This window comes from Phodopus roborovskii, unplaced genomic scaffold (assembly GCF_943737965.1).
Source record: "Phodopus roborovskii unplaced genomic scaffold, PHOROB, whole genome shotgun sequence".
Classification (NCBI taxonomy): Eukaryota; Metazoa; Chordata; class Mammalia; order Rodentia; family Cricetidae; genus Phodopus; species Phodopus roborovskii.
This window is the reverse complement of record NW_026126410.1, coordinates 27,087,460-27,104,262: the sequence shown is the minus strand read 5'-3', so window position 1 is coordinate 27,104,262 and position 16,803 is coordinate 27,087,460.

Below are 16,803 nucleotides of genomic sequence, written 5' to 3'. Positions count from 1 at the left end.
AATTCACTAACACTGTTATGTATGTACCCTGAATATGAACCCCATAGCTAAACAAAATCCAAAAAAAAAAAACAAAACAAAACCTTTAATAGAAGGGGAGAAAGATGAGTAGTACATAAAATTATCTGCAAAACATAGAGTGAGTTTTATAAAGAAACTAAAACAATGATAGCATTAATATTCACTGGGATAGAAATCTTGAGGAAAATCAAATAGTGTTGGGCTAGAGTATGAAAATATGAACCTGAAATTTCAGAAATGAATAATTGGAAAAGTAATGATTTTCTTTTTTTGTTTTTTATGGTGTTGGAAGTAACTCCTTTTCATTTTCAAGAAATAGTCTACTCCTTGAACATATATATGAACATATATATATATATATATGAATATATATGTTGAACATATGTATATATATTTGAATAAATATGTATGCTGCTTCTGACTTTTAGATATAGTGAGTAACAATAGTAGAAATAAATTCTTCTTAAATTCTGTACAAGGTTTTATATGGATGTGTTCTTATGTCTCTTAGATTTGTGTATAGAGTATAATCATTAGGTCACAGGGCAAATCATTACTTAACATCTTTAAAAAGTGCCAAATATCATGTGGGTCACTATGAGTTCAATATAAGCCTAGTATACAGAGAGAGATCCAGGAAAGGCACCAAAGTTACAGAGAAACTCTGCATTGGAAAAAAAATCGAAAAATTAAATGGGGTGGAAAAATTACTGATTTTCAGACCTGTCATACTAAGTACAATTCAAAATTCCCTAATGTGGATCAAGATGAAGCTTTGACCTCTTTTGTTGCTGGACTGTAACATGTGAGCTATATAAACCCTATTCTCCTCAAAAAAAAAAAAAAAAAAAAAAAAAAAAAAAAGAACTTCCACAAGCCAACCATAAAATACAAATGACCTTTTTGAGTAGATATCACTCAAAAGGAGATACATAGAAGGCCAGTAAGGATATGTAAACATGTTAATAAAAAAGTAATGATTTTCACATGCTGGCTTCATCACCATTCTCCCCATTGTCCTCAGAATAGCCAAAGCTCTCACTTAATGGTGCATCTTTTCTGCTGCCTGGACTATACAGGAGGCCACATGGTTCAGTTTCCTGAATGTAGGGATTACAGAGCACATTACTGAAGCTGGTGACACCAGATTCATATAACTACTGCTGCAGTGGCTCTGACTAAGGCAAGGTGAACAGTTAAAAGAGAGGCATGTTCCTTTTTTGACAGGAAATGAAGGGGCATTTGATCTGAGAGAGAAGGGATGTGGAGGAAGAACTGGGAAAGATGGAGGGAGATGAAACTGTAGTCTGGATACAATACATGAGAAGAATAAAAGAAAATAAAGCAAAATGAACAGACACAACACAGGGCATTCATAATCTCTAGCTCCTGGCCTTGCTATTTTAGAAATTAATTCCGGACATTGCTTGCTTCTACACACACACAAAAAAAATTCCGTTATCTTTGTGTTTCCCATTGTTGGGAATATTTCTGAACATTTAGCTCTCTCAGAAGAGCACCTGCTTGTGAATGTTGTTACTGTACTCCACTGAATTTCTTTTTAGACAACAGAGTGATTACAGAAGCTCCACAAGGAAATTTTATTGTCCTGAGAAGAGTCACTTTACTGGGTAAAAGTAATGCTCAGAAAGAAGTCTGGAAAACAATCAGTTTTTTAAGAAGAAGCTGATTAAAGAAGATACCATTGCAATTTTAATGCTGTAAATCAAAATGAGGACTGTGCAATTCTAGGCAAATATTCTCCCACTGACACATCTCCAGCTAGAGAGAATTCTTTATTGAGGATGCATGGCTTATTTGTATTATTTTCTTTTTGGTATTAACAATTTGACTATTACCTATTTGTTTGAAAGAAAGCATAATATCTTTTATTACAGAAAAGGTTTAATGATCTTTTACTAAATTTCACAAAACACACAAATTACTTACAGTAAAGTGAGTAATCAATATTTCTATATGTTCACAGAGTTGTGAGACCATCACTGCAATTAATCATTGAAATTATCATTATCATGACATAAAAGAAAACAGCCTGACCATTGGTAGTGATTCCACACTTTACTTGGACCCTGAGCACACACCTTTCTTTTCCTCAGTACTTCATTACCTCTTACACATCTCCTACCTATTCTCTGCATCTATTTTATTTCCTGTTACAGCCATTACAATCTCTGCCCCACTTGCAACTAGCATAGAGATCATATGTCCAGCAAATTTCCATGTCAGTGTAGAATTTTGAAATATATGACCTTCACTTTCAATAGCTTCTTAATAGTCTTTAATGTCTTGAGATTCATTCAGGACTCTTCACTGGTCTTGGATTCTCAATATATATGAATTATATGATCATATTTATGGAACTATGACAAACCTTTGTTACAATACATAAAGAAAACAAGTTAAACTGATATAAAATCCTTCCCTCCAAGCTGACTGCTTTTTACAGTATAGCACTATGCCTACTCCATGGAAAATCAAAGGTATTCTTCCAGATATAAATCTGTGAACAATGCTAATGTTCAATAAAAAAGGGTGTTCAACTGTGTACCAGTGGAAGGATTATTTTAAGTGTAACTAATTGCTTCTTTGCTGAATTTGAGAATTTCCCTAGAGTCAATCCAAGCTTGATACTGTAAACTCACACAAAAACACATGAGCGAGAAAGTCATAACAATAGAGGAAATTTGCTATTCTTGTTTAACCAAATTGATACGATGCTAAACCGTCTTCTCAGTATCTATGATTATGCCTGTAAATAAAAGCTACACTAAATCTTAAAATAGAATCTTTTCTTTTAGTAAACAGCAATAAATAGAGACATTTGGCCTTTCAAGGTACACAGGACATGTGAAAATTAAATGCTCAGCACTGAATAAAACATTTAGACCTCTCTTCTATGACTTGGGCAGTGTCAATAAAGAGTGAATGAGGAGACAGGGGAAATATCATACAATCATAAACCCACAGCAGCTGTGGTTACCTAAATCAAGGCTACACGATACTAGTCAATTATGCATGAAGTTGGTGTTCTTTGTGCTCTACTCTTCCCTGACACCCTATTGTTTACTGACATTCTGAGGGAGAGAGCATACTGTCCTCAGTTGCATACCCATGGGTGAGCTGATACAATTCCAAATGAGTAGTTCAAAATCCATAATCACAAAACCTGTTAAGCTAAATATCTCACAAAATAAAAATATATGACATAAATAAAGGAAAGAGACTTTTAAGATTGAAGGGAATTTCACAAGAATTTAAGAATGGGGACTAGAGAGAATTCTTAGTGGTTAGAAATACTAGTTTCTCCTCTATAGTACCCAGGTTGAAGTTACAGTTCCCAAGTTGAAATTACAGCACACACAGCATGTCTCAACCAGTTATAACTCTAATTCCAGTAGATTGGATTTGGTATGCCGACTGCCGCAGGCATTAGTCATATATGTGGTTCACAGAAATATATGCAGAAACGAGTCCATATACACAAGAATAAACAAATAAAAATTCACACTGAAAGAAGAGAAGAAAGTGTTTGGGTAAGAACAATCATTATAAATTGCAAGCTTGCACAAAATTATCAAAGAAAAAGTGAAATAAACAATCACAACCACCTAAACATCAAGACTTAGTCATGAGCTATATTGTTTCATTGTTTTACATGCAAAACTGTAATAAACATTTTGAATTAATGTTTGGTAGAATGAGAGATGCCATAGGACTTGATTTTCAATATTTATTGAAGACAATATTATTTTATTACTTTCCTCCCACACAATGTGTCACTTCCTTTCTATGCCAATCATATCATTAATTAAAGGTGTCTGCATTACACATTTCTGTTGCATTTTATTTATCTCTTCTTTAACCAGTGTTTTTCTTCATCTCTTCCTCCTCCTCCTTCTTATTCTTTGACAGGATTTCTCTGTGTAGCTTTGGATCCTGTCCTGGAACTAGATCACATAGACCTGACTGGTCTCAAACTCACAGAAATCTGCCTGCATTTGCTTGCCTCCCAAGTGCTGGGACAGAGAGCCTGGGCCACCACTGCCCAGCTAATTGAACTGGTTTTCAATGAGTAGAATGTCTTTAATTATAGAAGACTTCAAAGTTTCTCCTTTAAGATTTTTGTACCCTAAATATTTTGCTTTTCTACACAAATTTTAGACTTGATTTGCCAACAGTTTTAAATTTTAATTATATTGTTTTTTCCTCCCTCTGTTCATTTGATAGGAGTCTTAATGTATTTTTTAAAAGAAGTATTTGTTCATCTTTGGTTATCCTTTGAGAGATTATGTTCTCATAATTGGGAAGTCATGGCAGTAAGAACAGGAAAGACTAGGCTCATAATTAAAAGCAAAAATATTATAAATATTAACAAATTCATTCTTTACTCATCCCTCAAAATTGAGTAAAATATTTAATTTCATAGACACAAATATTATTTTAGTAATCTGAAGTACTTACTGAATTTTTAGTTGACTAAAACAATTTTTTCAACATGCACACTGATAGATGTGAAATATTCTCAGGGATGTTATGAGAAATAATGGAAACTTTTGAAACAAATTTCACTGTAGGCTCTATTTCCAAGTTTATTTTCTAGAAAAGCATCTTTTAAATATAAATTGTTTCTGAATATATTGAGTTACTTTTCTCAATATTATTTCCATAAATATTCTGAATTCAGAAATGAGTATACCAAAATATTTCTATTAAATGCCTGACTGATCTATAAATGTCTTAGCAAGAAAATTGTGCATATTTTCTGCATGGTTAATACATTTATATACATAAATTTCAAGAATATCTCATTATTGCAGTTATACATAAAATATAAAATGTGATGTTGTACTTAATTATAATAAGCAATCACTTTAGAAATATCTAGTTTGTTATAAATATTCACTCTTTGCCAGGCCTAGAAAGACAAATAGTATATGTTCTGTCTCAGAGAGTATATGCTATAACTAGCAATTTATAATGTTTGGTTATAGATAGAGTCTGGGAGAGTCATTATCTAAGTTGTGTATCCACACGTAAATATACTTACTTTAATAGACATTGAAAAAACCATAGCCAACAGATTTCTATTGTTATGCTCAGTTTGTCACAAAATGAATAAAATATGTATCAATGTAAGAAATGTTTGCAGAAAAGAATATAACAGGAGGTATAGAAATTCATAGAGTCAGTATAAAAATAATTAGGAATTATGCACATCTGGAAATGTCTAATAACAAAATTTATTAATGATATTATTCTGAAAATATGTTAGAAACATAATGATGAATGAGGAACTATTTCCCTTAAAGGAAAAATATTATAAAAGTAATAAAAGATAACAATTTCAATCACAGCAAACTTACTTATTAATTAATTTATTTATTTGTATATAATATCTTGCTTTCTTTGTTTGAGGATAGCAGTAAGCACAACATCATAAGAGTCCAGAGTGATAGAACTGAGGCATCCTACCTGACATTAGTCCTCATTCCTAGTAATTTCTTCTTTTTTTTTCCTTTTAAGCTCTCTATTTGCTTTTTGAGACATGGTTTTTCTATGTTGGCTTGAATAGCCTGGAACTCTTTGTGTAGACCAGGCTGCCCTCAAACTCAGAGAGATCCACTTCCTCTGCCTCCCAAGTGCTAGATTTAAGCCATGTGCCACCATCACCCAACTAAATTACAGAAATTTCTTCAAAAATGACTTTCCAACTTTAGTTCTAGGGCTTTCAAGTTGAAGTTAAAGTGACCTTGGTTTGAAACTTAGAAATTTATATTAAAAGGCTTTGCATGAAAATATTATCTTAAAGACATTATCATCAGAGTAGTAAATTATATAAAATATAAGGAAACACACATAGCTTAGCCTTAGTGATGTTATATTAACAAAAGCTTATGCAGTAAATGCATTTTAATGAACCTTATGCTTGTGCTAGGTTTGATTACTTTATTCATATAATCATATATTGATTTATATGTAGTTCCTAAAAAGATAAATGTTTATACTTCTTAAAATGATATAAAGGTAATTATTTTATTTTTTTAATTTGTCATCTATATTTTCATCACTAAAGTAATACTTTATTGAATAAAAGTTATAATGTAATAATTTAAGAAATGTGGTTAAATGACATGCCATCTACATTTTTCTTTTTAGTTCAAACAAATTCCTCTCTCAGTATATGAGGAATGCAGGTTTCCAACCCTCTCCTCCTGTTAGTTTTTCCCAAGCCTTTACCCATATGTATCTGTTTCAGTTTCCTGGTTCCTCCCATATATATTTAGTTTCTGCCTCTTGTTACAAAAGATCAGTACCTAAGAGATAAAAATAATGTAACAGATCACAGGGCCTCTGCTAAAGAGGCTTTAGCTGGAGAGTGCCAAGTCCCAAGTAGATCCACATATGGGGGCAGAAACAACAATCAGAGAGCCTTTGTCCCCGATAACCAGGCCTTGGCTAGAGGTGAGTCTGGGACCAATTCAGGTGGACTCTCACCTACATCCTTCCCCAGGAATTCCCTGGGTTGGCCCACTGTCCCTGTGTCCTGTCCCCTTCGAGCTCTGATACACTCCCAACCACCCACACTGAGAACTTGCCCTCCCCCTACCCTGTGCCCAACCCTGCCCACTATCCCACTGCTCTGGTTGAGCACTGGAACAGAGGGTGGAGCCAACAACCCAGACAATTTCCTGGAACTTCCAAGAGCAGCTCTGAATACAGGATACCTGCCTATCTACTTGGGACCATGCAAAAATTCCATCTGCCTGTTCTCTGACCCCTACGACCAGTCCTCTACTGGAGTTCTGGGCCCTTCCCAGAGGGGTATCACTGCAGGACCACTCTGAGTTCCTGCCAGCAGGATCCTTGACCCCCATTGCAGGGCCTTTGCTAAAGAAGCTTCAGCTGGAGAGTTACGGGCACAGGCTAGATCTGCCTAAAGGCACAAGGAACATCCTGAGTCTAAACATTCAGAAACTTTGACCCCCATCACCAGTCATCTGCTGGAGCCTGATTGCTGACCCCCATCACCTGGCACCTGCCTGTAGAGAGACCTCCTACAGAGCTTGAACCAACCAGAGAAACAGACATCGAAACTCTGACACACCTAAGCCCACTGGGGAAGTACTATAGAGAGAGGGAGACCCCAACAACACCTACTGGAAGAAGCTATGGGAAGATGGCAATACAGGAAAACACCTGACAATAGAAAGACAAGCATAACACCACAGAATCTAGGGAATCTACACCAACTAGACTGAAACACAACAAAGCAGATGAAGCAGAAGGGAACGACTTAAAAATTATTGTCATAAAAATGACAGAGGACCTCAAAGAAGATGTAAGAACATCCCTTAAAGAAATTGAAGGAAAACAAACCAAAAATTGGAAGAAATGAACAAATTTCTTAAGGAAAGTAAAGGAAGGACAGAGAGCCAAGAAAAAACAATTAAGCAGGTGAAGGAAATGAGGAAAAGGTTCAAGACTTGAAAACTGGAATAGAGAAAATAAAGACAACACAAACCAAAGGAATCTGGAAATAGAAAAACTGGGCAAATGATCTGGAACTACAGACACAAGCATAACCAAAGGAATTCAAGAGATGGAAGAGAGAATCTCAGGCATGGAAGATAAACTAGAGGAAATAGATTAATCAATCAAAGAAAATTGTAATTCCTACAATTCCTTAACACAAAACATCCAGGAAATGTAGGACACCGTGAAAAGGCCAAACCTAAGAATAATAGGCATAGAGGAAGATGACAAAGCCCAGATTAAAGGAGCTGAAAATATATTCAACAAAATCATTGAGTAAAACTTTCCCAGTCTGAAGGAGGACATGGTCATGGAAGTAAAAGAAGGATACCGAAACCCAAATAGGCTGGACCAAAGAAAAAAGACCCATAAACATATAATAATCAAAACACCTAACATACAGAATAAAGAAAGAATATTAAGAGCAGTGAAGGAAAAAGGACAGGTAACATATAATGGCAGACCTATCATAATTACACCTGATTTCTCCATGGAAACCCTTAAAGCCAGAAGGCCCAGAATAGATGTTCTGCAAGTACTATGATTCCATGATGTCAGCTCAGGCTATTATACCCAGCAAAAATCTCAATCACTATAGATGGAGAAAACAAGATATTTAATGTCAAAGGAAGATTTTCCAAATACATAAATCTATAAATCCAGCCCTACATAACGTTTTGGAAGAAAAACTGCAACCCACGGTAGTTAACTATGCCCACAAAGATATACACAACAGATAATCTCATTACACCAGAAAACAAGGGTAAAACAGGACAAATACATTCACAATACCACTGTCAACAACAAATCTAAAGCAAGCAAGCATTAACAATCAATGATCCTTACTCACCCGCAGCATTAATGGTCTTAACTCACCTATAAAAAGAAACAGGCTAACAGAATGGATACAAAGAGTGAATGCATCTTTCTGTTGCATACAAGAAACACATCTAAGCTACAAAGATAGACATTACCTCAGGGTAAAGTGTTGGGAAAAGATCTTCCAATCAAATGGACCCAAGAAGCAAGCAGGTGTGGCTATCCTTATACCTAACAAGTTAGACTTCAAACCAAAATTAATTAAAAGAGATGAAGATGGTCATTTCTTATTCATCTCAGGAGAAATCCATTAACACAAAGTCTCAATTCTGAACATCTATGCCCCAAATACAAAGGTACCCATCTTTATAAAGGAAATGCTACTAAAACTAAAACCTCACATAAAATCTCCCACACTTATAGTGGGAGACTCCAACACACCACTCTAACCACTAGACAGGACTACCAATCAGAAACTCAACAAAGAAACAAAAGAAGTAACATAAATTATATCTCAACTGGGTTTTACAGACATCTATAGAACATTCCATCCAATGACAAAAGAATATACCTACTTCTCTGCTCCACATGGAACCTTCTCTAAAATCAACCACATACTAGGTGGCATAACGAACCTCAACAGATTGGAATAGTCCCCTGTATCTTATCAGACCACCATGCTTTAAAATTGGAATTAAAAACAACACAAATCACAGAAAACCTACAAACTCATGGAAACTGAACAATGTTCACTGCACCACACCGGGGTCAAAGAAGACATAAAGAAATAAATTAAGGACTTTCTAAAATTCAACGAGAATGAGGACACAACATACCCGAACTTATGGGATACCTTGAAAGCAGTGCTACAAGGGAAGTTCATTGCACTAAGTGCCCTTATGAGGAAAACAGAGGATAGTCACATTAGAGAATTAACAGCACAACTGAAAGCCTTTTAACAAAAAGAAGCAAACTCACCCCAGAGGAGTAGATGCCAGGAAATAATCAATTTGAGGTATGGAATCACAAAAGAGAAACAAGGAAAACAATACAAAAAATCAATGCAATAAAGAGTTGGTTTATTGAGAAATTCAACAAGATAGACAAAGCTTTTCCAAACTAATGAAAAAGCACAGAGAGAACACGCAAATTAACAAAATCAGAAACAAACAAGGGAACATAACACCAGACACATCGGAAATCCAGACAATTCTCAGGTCATGCTTTGAAAACCTGTAATCCACAAAAATTGAAAATTCAAAGGATATTGACAAATTTCTGGATAAGTACCACTTACTGAAATTATATCAAGAACAGACAAACAACTTAAATAGACCTATAAACCACAGTGAAATAGAGCAGTCATCAAAATCCTTAGAAACAAAAAAGCCCAGGGTCAGATGGCTGCAGTGCATAATTCTACCAGAAAGTCAGGGAAGAACTAATACCAATACTCCTCAAATTGCTCCACACAATAGAAAGGAAAGTTCATTGCCAAACTCTTTCTATGAGGCCACAATAACCTTGGTACCCATGACTCACAAAGACAAACTAAGAAAGAAAAGTACAAACCAATATCCCTGATGAACATCGATGCAAAAATACTCAATAAAATACTGGCAAACCAAATCCAAGAATACATCAAAGGAATCACCCACCATGATCAAGTAGGCCTCATCCCTGGATCGCAGGGATGGTTTATTATAGGAAAGTCTATCAATGTGTCCCACTATATAAACAAACTGAAAAAGAGAAACCATATGATTATCTCCTTAGATGCTGAAAATTCTTCGACAAAATTCAACACCCTTTCATGAAAAAGGTCTTAGAGAGATCAGAGATAACAGAAATATACCTAAACATAATAAGAGCAATATAGAGCAAACCAACTGCAAACATCAAACTGAATGGAGAGAAGTTTAAGGCGATTCCTCTAAAATAAGGAACAAGACAAGGCCGCACTCTCTCTCCATATCTTTTCTATATTTTACTTGAATTTCTACCTAAAGCTATAAGACAACAAAAGGAGATCATGGTGATCTAAATTGGAAAGGAAGAATTAAAACTGTCTATACTTGCAGATGATAATAGGTTACAAAAACAACCCAATAAACTCTCCTACAGCTGATAAACACATTCAGCAAACTAGCAGGATACAAGAAAAACTCAAAAAAATCAGTAGCCCTACTATATTCAGACGACAAAGAGGCTGAGAAAGAAATCAGAGAAATATCATCCTTTACAATAGCCATAAGCAACATAAAGTATCTTGGTGTAACACTTACCAAACAAGTAAAATAAATCTATTTAATAAGAACTTTGTGGCTGTAAAGATAGAAATTAAAGATGATACGAGAAAATGGAAAGATCTCCCTTGCTCTTGGATAGGTAGGATAAACATAGCAAAAATAGCAATCTTGACAAAAGCAGTCTACAGATTCAATGCAATACCCATTAAAATCCCACTGCAATTCTTCACTGACATTGAAAGGACAATAATCAACTTTATATGGAAAAACAAAATCCAAGGTAGCCAAAAAAAACCCAGTACAATAAAAGAATTTCAGGAGGCATCACCATCCTTGACTTTGAGCTCTACTACAGAGCAATAGTTCTGAATACAGGCTTGTATTGACACAAAAATAGACAGGGAGAACAATGGAATCAAATTGAAAACTCTGAAATAAACCCATACAGCTATGAACTCCTGATTTTCTACAAAACAAGTAAAAGAATACAATGGGGGGAAGAAAGCGTCTTCAACAAAGGCTGTTGGCACAACTGGATGATGTTGTGTAGAAGACTTCAGATAGACCCATGTCTGTTGCCATGCACAAAACTCAAGTACAAATGAATGAAAGACTTCAACAATAATCCAGCCACACTGAACCTCTTAGGAGATAAAGTAGGAAGTACCCTTGATCAAATTTGTACAGGAGACTGCTTCCTGAACATAACTCTAGGAGCACAAACACTGAGAGCAACAATTAATAAATGGGACCTGTTCAAACTTAGAAGCTTCTGTAAGGCAAAGGACACAGTGGACAAGTTGAGAAGGTAGCCCACAGAGCGGGAAAAGATTTTCACAAACCTACATCTGACAAAGGGCTGATCTTCAAAATACACTAGTGAACAAAACAACAAATAACCCTATTAAAAATGGGGTACAGAACTGAAGAACGAATTATCAATAGAGGAAATCACAAAGGCTGAAAGACACTTAAGAAAGTGCTCAACATCCTTAGCTATCAGTGAAATGCAAATCAAAACAAGTTTGAGATACCATCTTACTCCTGTCAGAATGGCTAAAATTAGAAATAACAATGACAATTCATGCTGGAGAGATGTGGAGAAAGGGGAACACTCCTCCACTGCTGGTGGCAGTACAAATTCGTACAGCCATTTTGGAGATAAGTATGGTGGTTCCTCAGAAAAATGGGAATTAGTTTACCACAGGACCAGGCAATCCCCCTCTTAGGCATATACCCAAATACCCAAATGATCCACATCCATGAAAAACAAACAAATAAACAAACAAAAAAAAAAAAACACATGTGCTCAACTATGTTCATTGCAGCATTATTTGTCATAGCAAGAACCTGAAAGCAACCTAAATGCCCCTCAAATGAAGAATTGATAAAGAAGATGTGGCACATCTACACAATGGAATACTACTCTGCAGAAAAAAAAATGGAATTTTGAAATTTGCAGGCAAGTGTATGGCACTTGGAGAAACCATCCTTAATGAGGTTACCCAGTCACAAAAAGAGGAACTTGGTATGTACTTGCTCATATATGGATTTTATAACTAGAGCAAAGGATCACCAGCCTATTATTCACAGCACTATAGGGGCTATGATACAAGGTGGATATTAAGAGATTCACATAAAGTCCCTCACAGAACGGGAAAGGCACAATTCCCTCAGAGCACATGGGAAGTTAGGAGGGCAGTGAATGGAGAGAGAAGTAGGAAAAAGAGAAGGAGACAAGAGGAAAGCTCATATGACTAGGAAGATTGAGTCAGGGTAGGAATAGAAGACAGAAGAAAGAGAGAGAAAGAGCAAGAGAAAGAGAGAGAGAGAAAGATCATAAAAGACGTTGCTATTATTGGTTTGAAGAGGAAACTGAACCTAAGGAAATATATAGAGACCAACAAACCTGCCACCAACTAATAATTTGAGCAACTATGGAAAGGCTACCATAAATGCCCTTTCTGGATACTGAGATCAACAACTAACTTATGCACCATCATGAAGCCTTCATCTCATACCTGTTGGAAACAGAAGCAATCAAGCATAATTAAACACTGAGTGGAACAAGAATCCAGATGTAGAGGGAGAGGACAAGATCATGTTGCAGAAACACATAGAGACAACTGACCCAAACAAAAGGAGCTAATAGGCCCACAGAGTGATATGATAGCTGGGAATCCAAAATGGGACTGACTTATGACCCCTTGAATATGGGTCTCAGCCAGAAGTATGGATCAGTTTAAGGGACCTCAGATAGTGGAACCAGCATGTATCCCTGCTACACACAAGGACCTTTCAGACACATCCCCCATGGAGGGATACTGCCTTATCCTAGAGACAGGAGAGAAGTCCTAGTCTCTACCTAAAATTACTTGACAGATCTACATGACCCCACCTGGATAGCATTGCCCTACATGTGGAATTGGGGCAGTGGGTGGGTGGGAGGGGAGGGTGGTCAAGGTACATGTGAGGGGGTAGAGAGGGTAAAAGGGAGTTAAGGAGGGAGCGAGGGAGGGAGGGTGAAGGAACTGGTATCGACATGTAAAATAATAAATTAAATTAACAAAAAACAGAAATAAACAGAATATGCTGCAGAACATTCCAAGGTACAGACGTGTGGTTTCACAGCCAGTTAAAGAATAGCTCAGGGCTCTCTCTCCTGCTGCAGTTCAACAGCCAGGTAAAGAGTACCTAACCAGCTCAGGGCTATCTCTCCTGCTGCAATTAAAGCCAATTAAAGGTTAGCTAAGCAATTCAGGGCATTCCTTCTACTATACTTCTCACTCTGCTTATATGCCAGTTCCCATGCCCTGGCTATGCTTAAACCCTGCTCACATCCTGCCCACGGTCTTATATAAGCCTCTCCTGAGAATATAAAATTCATCAGCTTGAGAAAAAAATGCTTTGACTTCAAAATTTAAGTCTAATGACAAGTTACTTGGGAAAAGAATTTTTAATTTTATTTCTACAGAAAATGAAAAGCTGAGGATTCCTTCCAGACTAATGTAGTTTGATCAACTAAGACCCCCTGAAACAGAGTCCCAGGTTATCCAACATTCAAAACAGTTGGGACAAGACAACCTTACAGATTACAGCCAGGATTTCTGCATCTCCTTCGGATCCCCCATGACATCGCCCCCTACCCAGGAAGCAATTTGCAAAGAATGATGCCCAAATTCCCAAATATTGTTTATAAATGTTTGTTGTCATTTAAATGGGGTGGTTATAAATGGTTAATGATCACAACCAATTCTTTTAAAGGTAAAAACGGGATTATGGTATAGATATGAATAATTTGTTTTAAAATGGATTTTCATTTATTGATACTATTTAAGGTTAATTTTGTGATGTGTATATTCCTCCTCCTATTTAGGTATTGTGGTTATATAGCTCATTTAAAAATGTAATGTATAATTTAATACAGATTATAGATAGTTACCTATGATAGTCAAATGCATTTAAAATGGTTCAGGGTTCTTTCTTAACAGTGAGGCACAACTGCTGCTGGAAAACCACCTGCATCAGAAAGGAAGATGGACCTTGAAGAAACATGTTATGGAATTTGCCTTCAGTATGGCAAAACTAGCTATTTGGGCAAGATACTGCTCTTTTCTGGACTGTTTGACTTTATGCTATATAAACTGGACATGCAGGACCCACAGGAAATTGACTAGTGAGACAAGATGGACATTGGTACAGGGTTCCTGATTCATAGAAGAGTCTGCCAGACAGTCTGGAGGACACAGAGAAAAGTGACTGACAAACTTCCACTACAGATGGACAGTTTAAAGTTTTCTGCTTTGCTGATGCATCTGCCACACACACTATGGCCTACGGGCTGAAGATGGTACATTACAGAAGGATGTCGGGTGACTGACCAGGTGGTGAATTGTCTCTGTTATTTCTAGAGTTTATACGTTATCCCTCTGTGGTGTTTGAAGGAGTTAAGGACAGATAGTTATGGTTATAGTTTTCTTTAGTTAGGATTAAAGATAAGTTACATATAGGACTTCAGACTCACAAAGATATGATAGATGATGAAATATTTTCTTTAAATCTCGCTGAATGTTAATAAACTAAATATTGTTAACTGTGGTTCTTATTTGATAACTGTTTTGTTATACATTTTGCTATGGTAAGGTTAAAACCATTCTTTTTATTTTAGACAGAAAGGAGAAAATGATGGGAGATGTCATTCTGTAAATATGTTTCTCTTATTGGTTAATGAATACAGCACTGTTGACCAATAGCAAAGCAAGATATGCAGGACTAGGAGACTAGGAGGCAAGAGGAAGTAGGTGGGAGGAGATCCAAGATGGAAGATAGAGAGAATGCCAGTCCCTCTCTCTCCAGTAAGATAAGACCATGTGGAAATACTTAGATTAATAGAAATGGGTTAATAATTAAGATAGAGCTAGCAGATAAGAAAGAAGTAACTGGCCTACAACTTTATATCTTAAAAAAAATAACAAAATAAAATATAATAAGATAAAAGAGTATTACATTTTAGTTGGCAACAGAAGCCAAAGGAAATCATAACAATGAGAGATCCACTTATTCACTTACTCAGACGCCACCTAAAAACACTAAACAGGAAGCCAAATTATACACACAGAGGACCTGGAGGTACAAACCTGTGTAGGCCCTGTCTTTATTGCTTTGCTCTCTGTAAATTCTTATGACTTTTGATCAGTTGATTTAGAGGGTTTCATTTTGCCTGTATTCTCCATCCCCTTGGCTCTTTACTCTTTTTGCCTCCTCTTTTGTGGGGTGCTCTGAGACCCAAAGAGAAAGAGAGGATGGATACAATATTTTGGGCTGATTGTCTCTAACACTCTGTGTTCTCTGTATTTGTTCTCATCTACTGCAGGATGAAGACTCTATGATTATGGCTGAGCAAGATGACTGTCATTAAGCAACATTTTATCACAATTATTTGACTTTAACCTAGGTCCATGCGTTATCTAGTCTCATGATGTTGGTCAACTAAGCAGCATGGAACATTTACTCATTCTCATGAAGTTGACCTTAAGTCAAATAAGTTATTGGTTACTCCCATATCTCTTGCAGGCAGGACACCAGTGTAGATAAAAGGAATTGCGTCTGAATTGGTGTTGCATTTCTCTTCTGGTAGTATGTAGATTACTTTCCCATTCTAAAGATACTAAATCATGGGGATGAAGGCTCTTTGGCACCAACTCAACTTTTCCATGTTCAATGAGTTATATAGGTGATGTCTTCAGCAATGAGGCCTTGTTGTTTTTGGGGAGCAATCTACTATTGTCTTGACAATAGTCTGGGTTGTTTAGAGGATTGGTTGTTTTTAATACTTCTTTTTATACTCCTTTTCTTTTTTTCAAAGTAGCACTTCTCCATTTCATAAAGAAAAAAAGTCTATGTTATCATTGTATAGTTCAGAAGAAAGCACTTAGGATGTTCAAGACTCCTGTTCTATCCATTATGGTACCCAGATATAATCATTCCTTACAGTATAGGTAATGTTTTTTCACCTTTATTTGGAGTAATACAGTCTTTACTCTTGAATATCTGTTTTCAGTAAACATGATGCCTGTACAGTTGATCTGTGTTGTGTTTAGACATGTTAATTGAGTTCATTTCATCTCTGCAGTGATAAGACAGTGATGGGACTATTATATGCTTGGCAATTCTGTTAGGCACCACCACTATACTTATAATAGTTGGTTTATTATTATGATTATTTTGATCTTTCGGTACAGGGTCTCATGCTAGTCTGGATGGATTCAACCTTGTTATGCAAATTGTGGATAATGCCAAATTCCTCATTCCCAGGCCTTTCCCTTCTATGTGCTGAAATTACTGGGATATATCCCACAACTGGCTTTTTGCTTATTTATTTTATTCATTTTCCCCTTGAATAAATTTAGAGCAATTTTTAAGTGAGGATGCTGTAAATAGCTTTGCTATCAATAATGGTTAAAATATTTGTTAGAACAAATATACACTGATTTTGAAAATTCATTTTCACCTTTCCCTTTTATTTAGTCTCATGCAACAGAATGTATATGACTTAAATAAATAGTACCAATGATTCTATCCAAATACTTTCTACAGATTTGCTTGTTTTTGAGACATGAGAGTTCTCATTACATAATGCATACATTAGCAGTCAGCATTG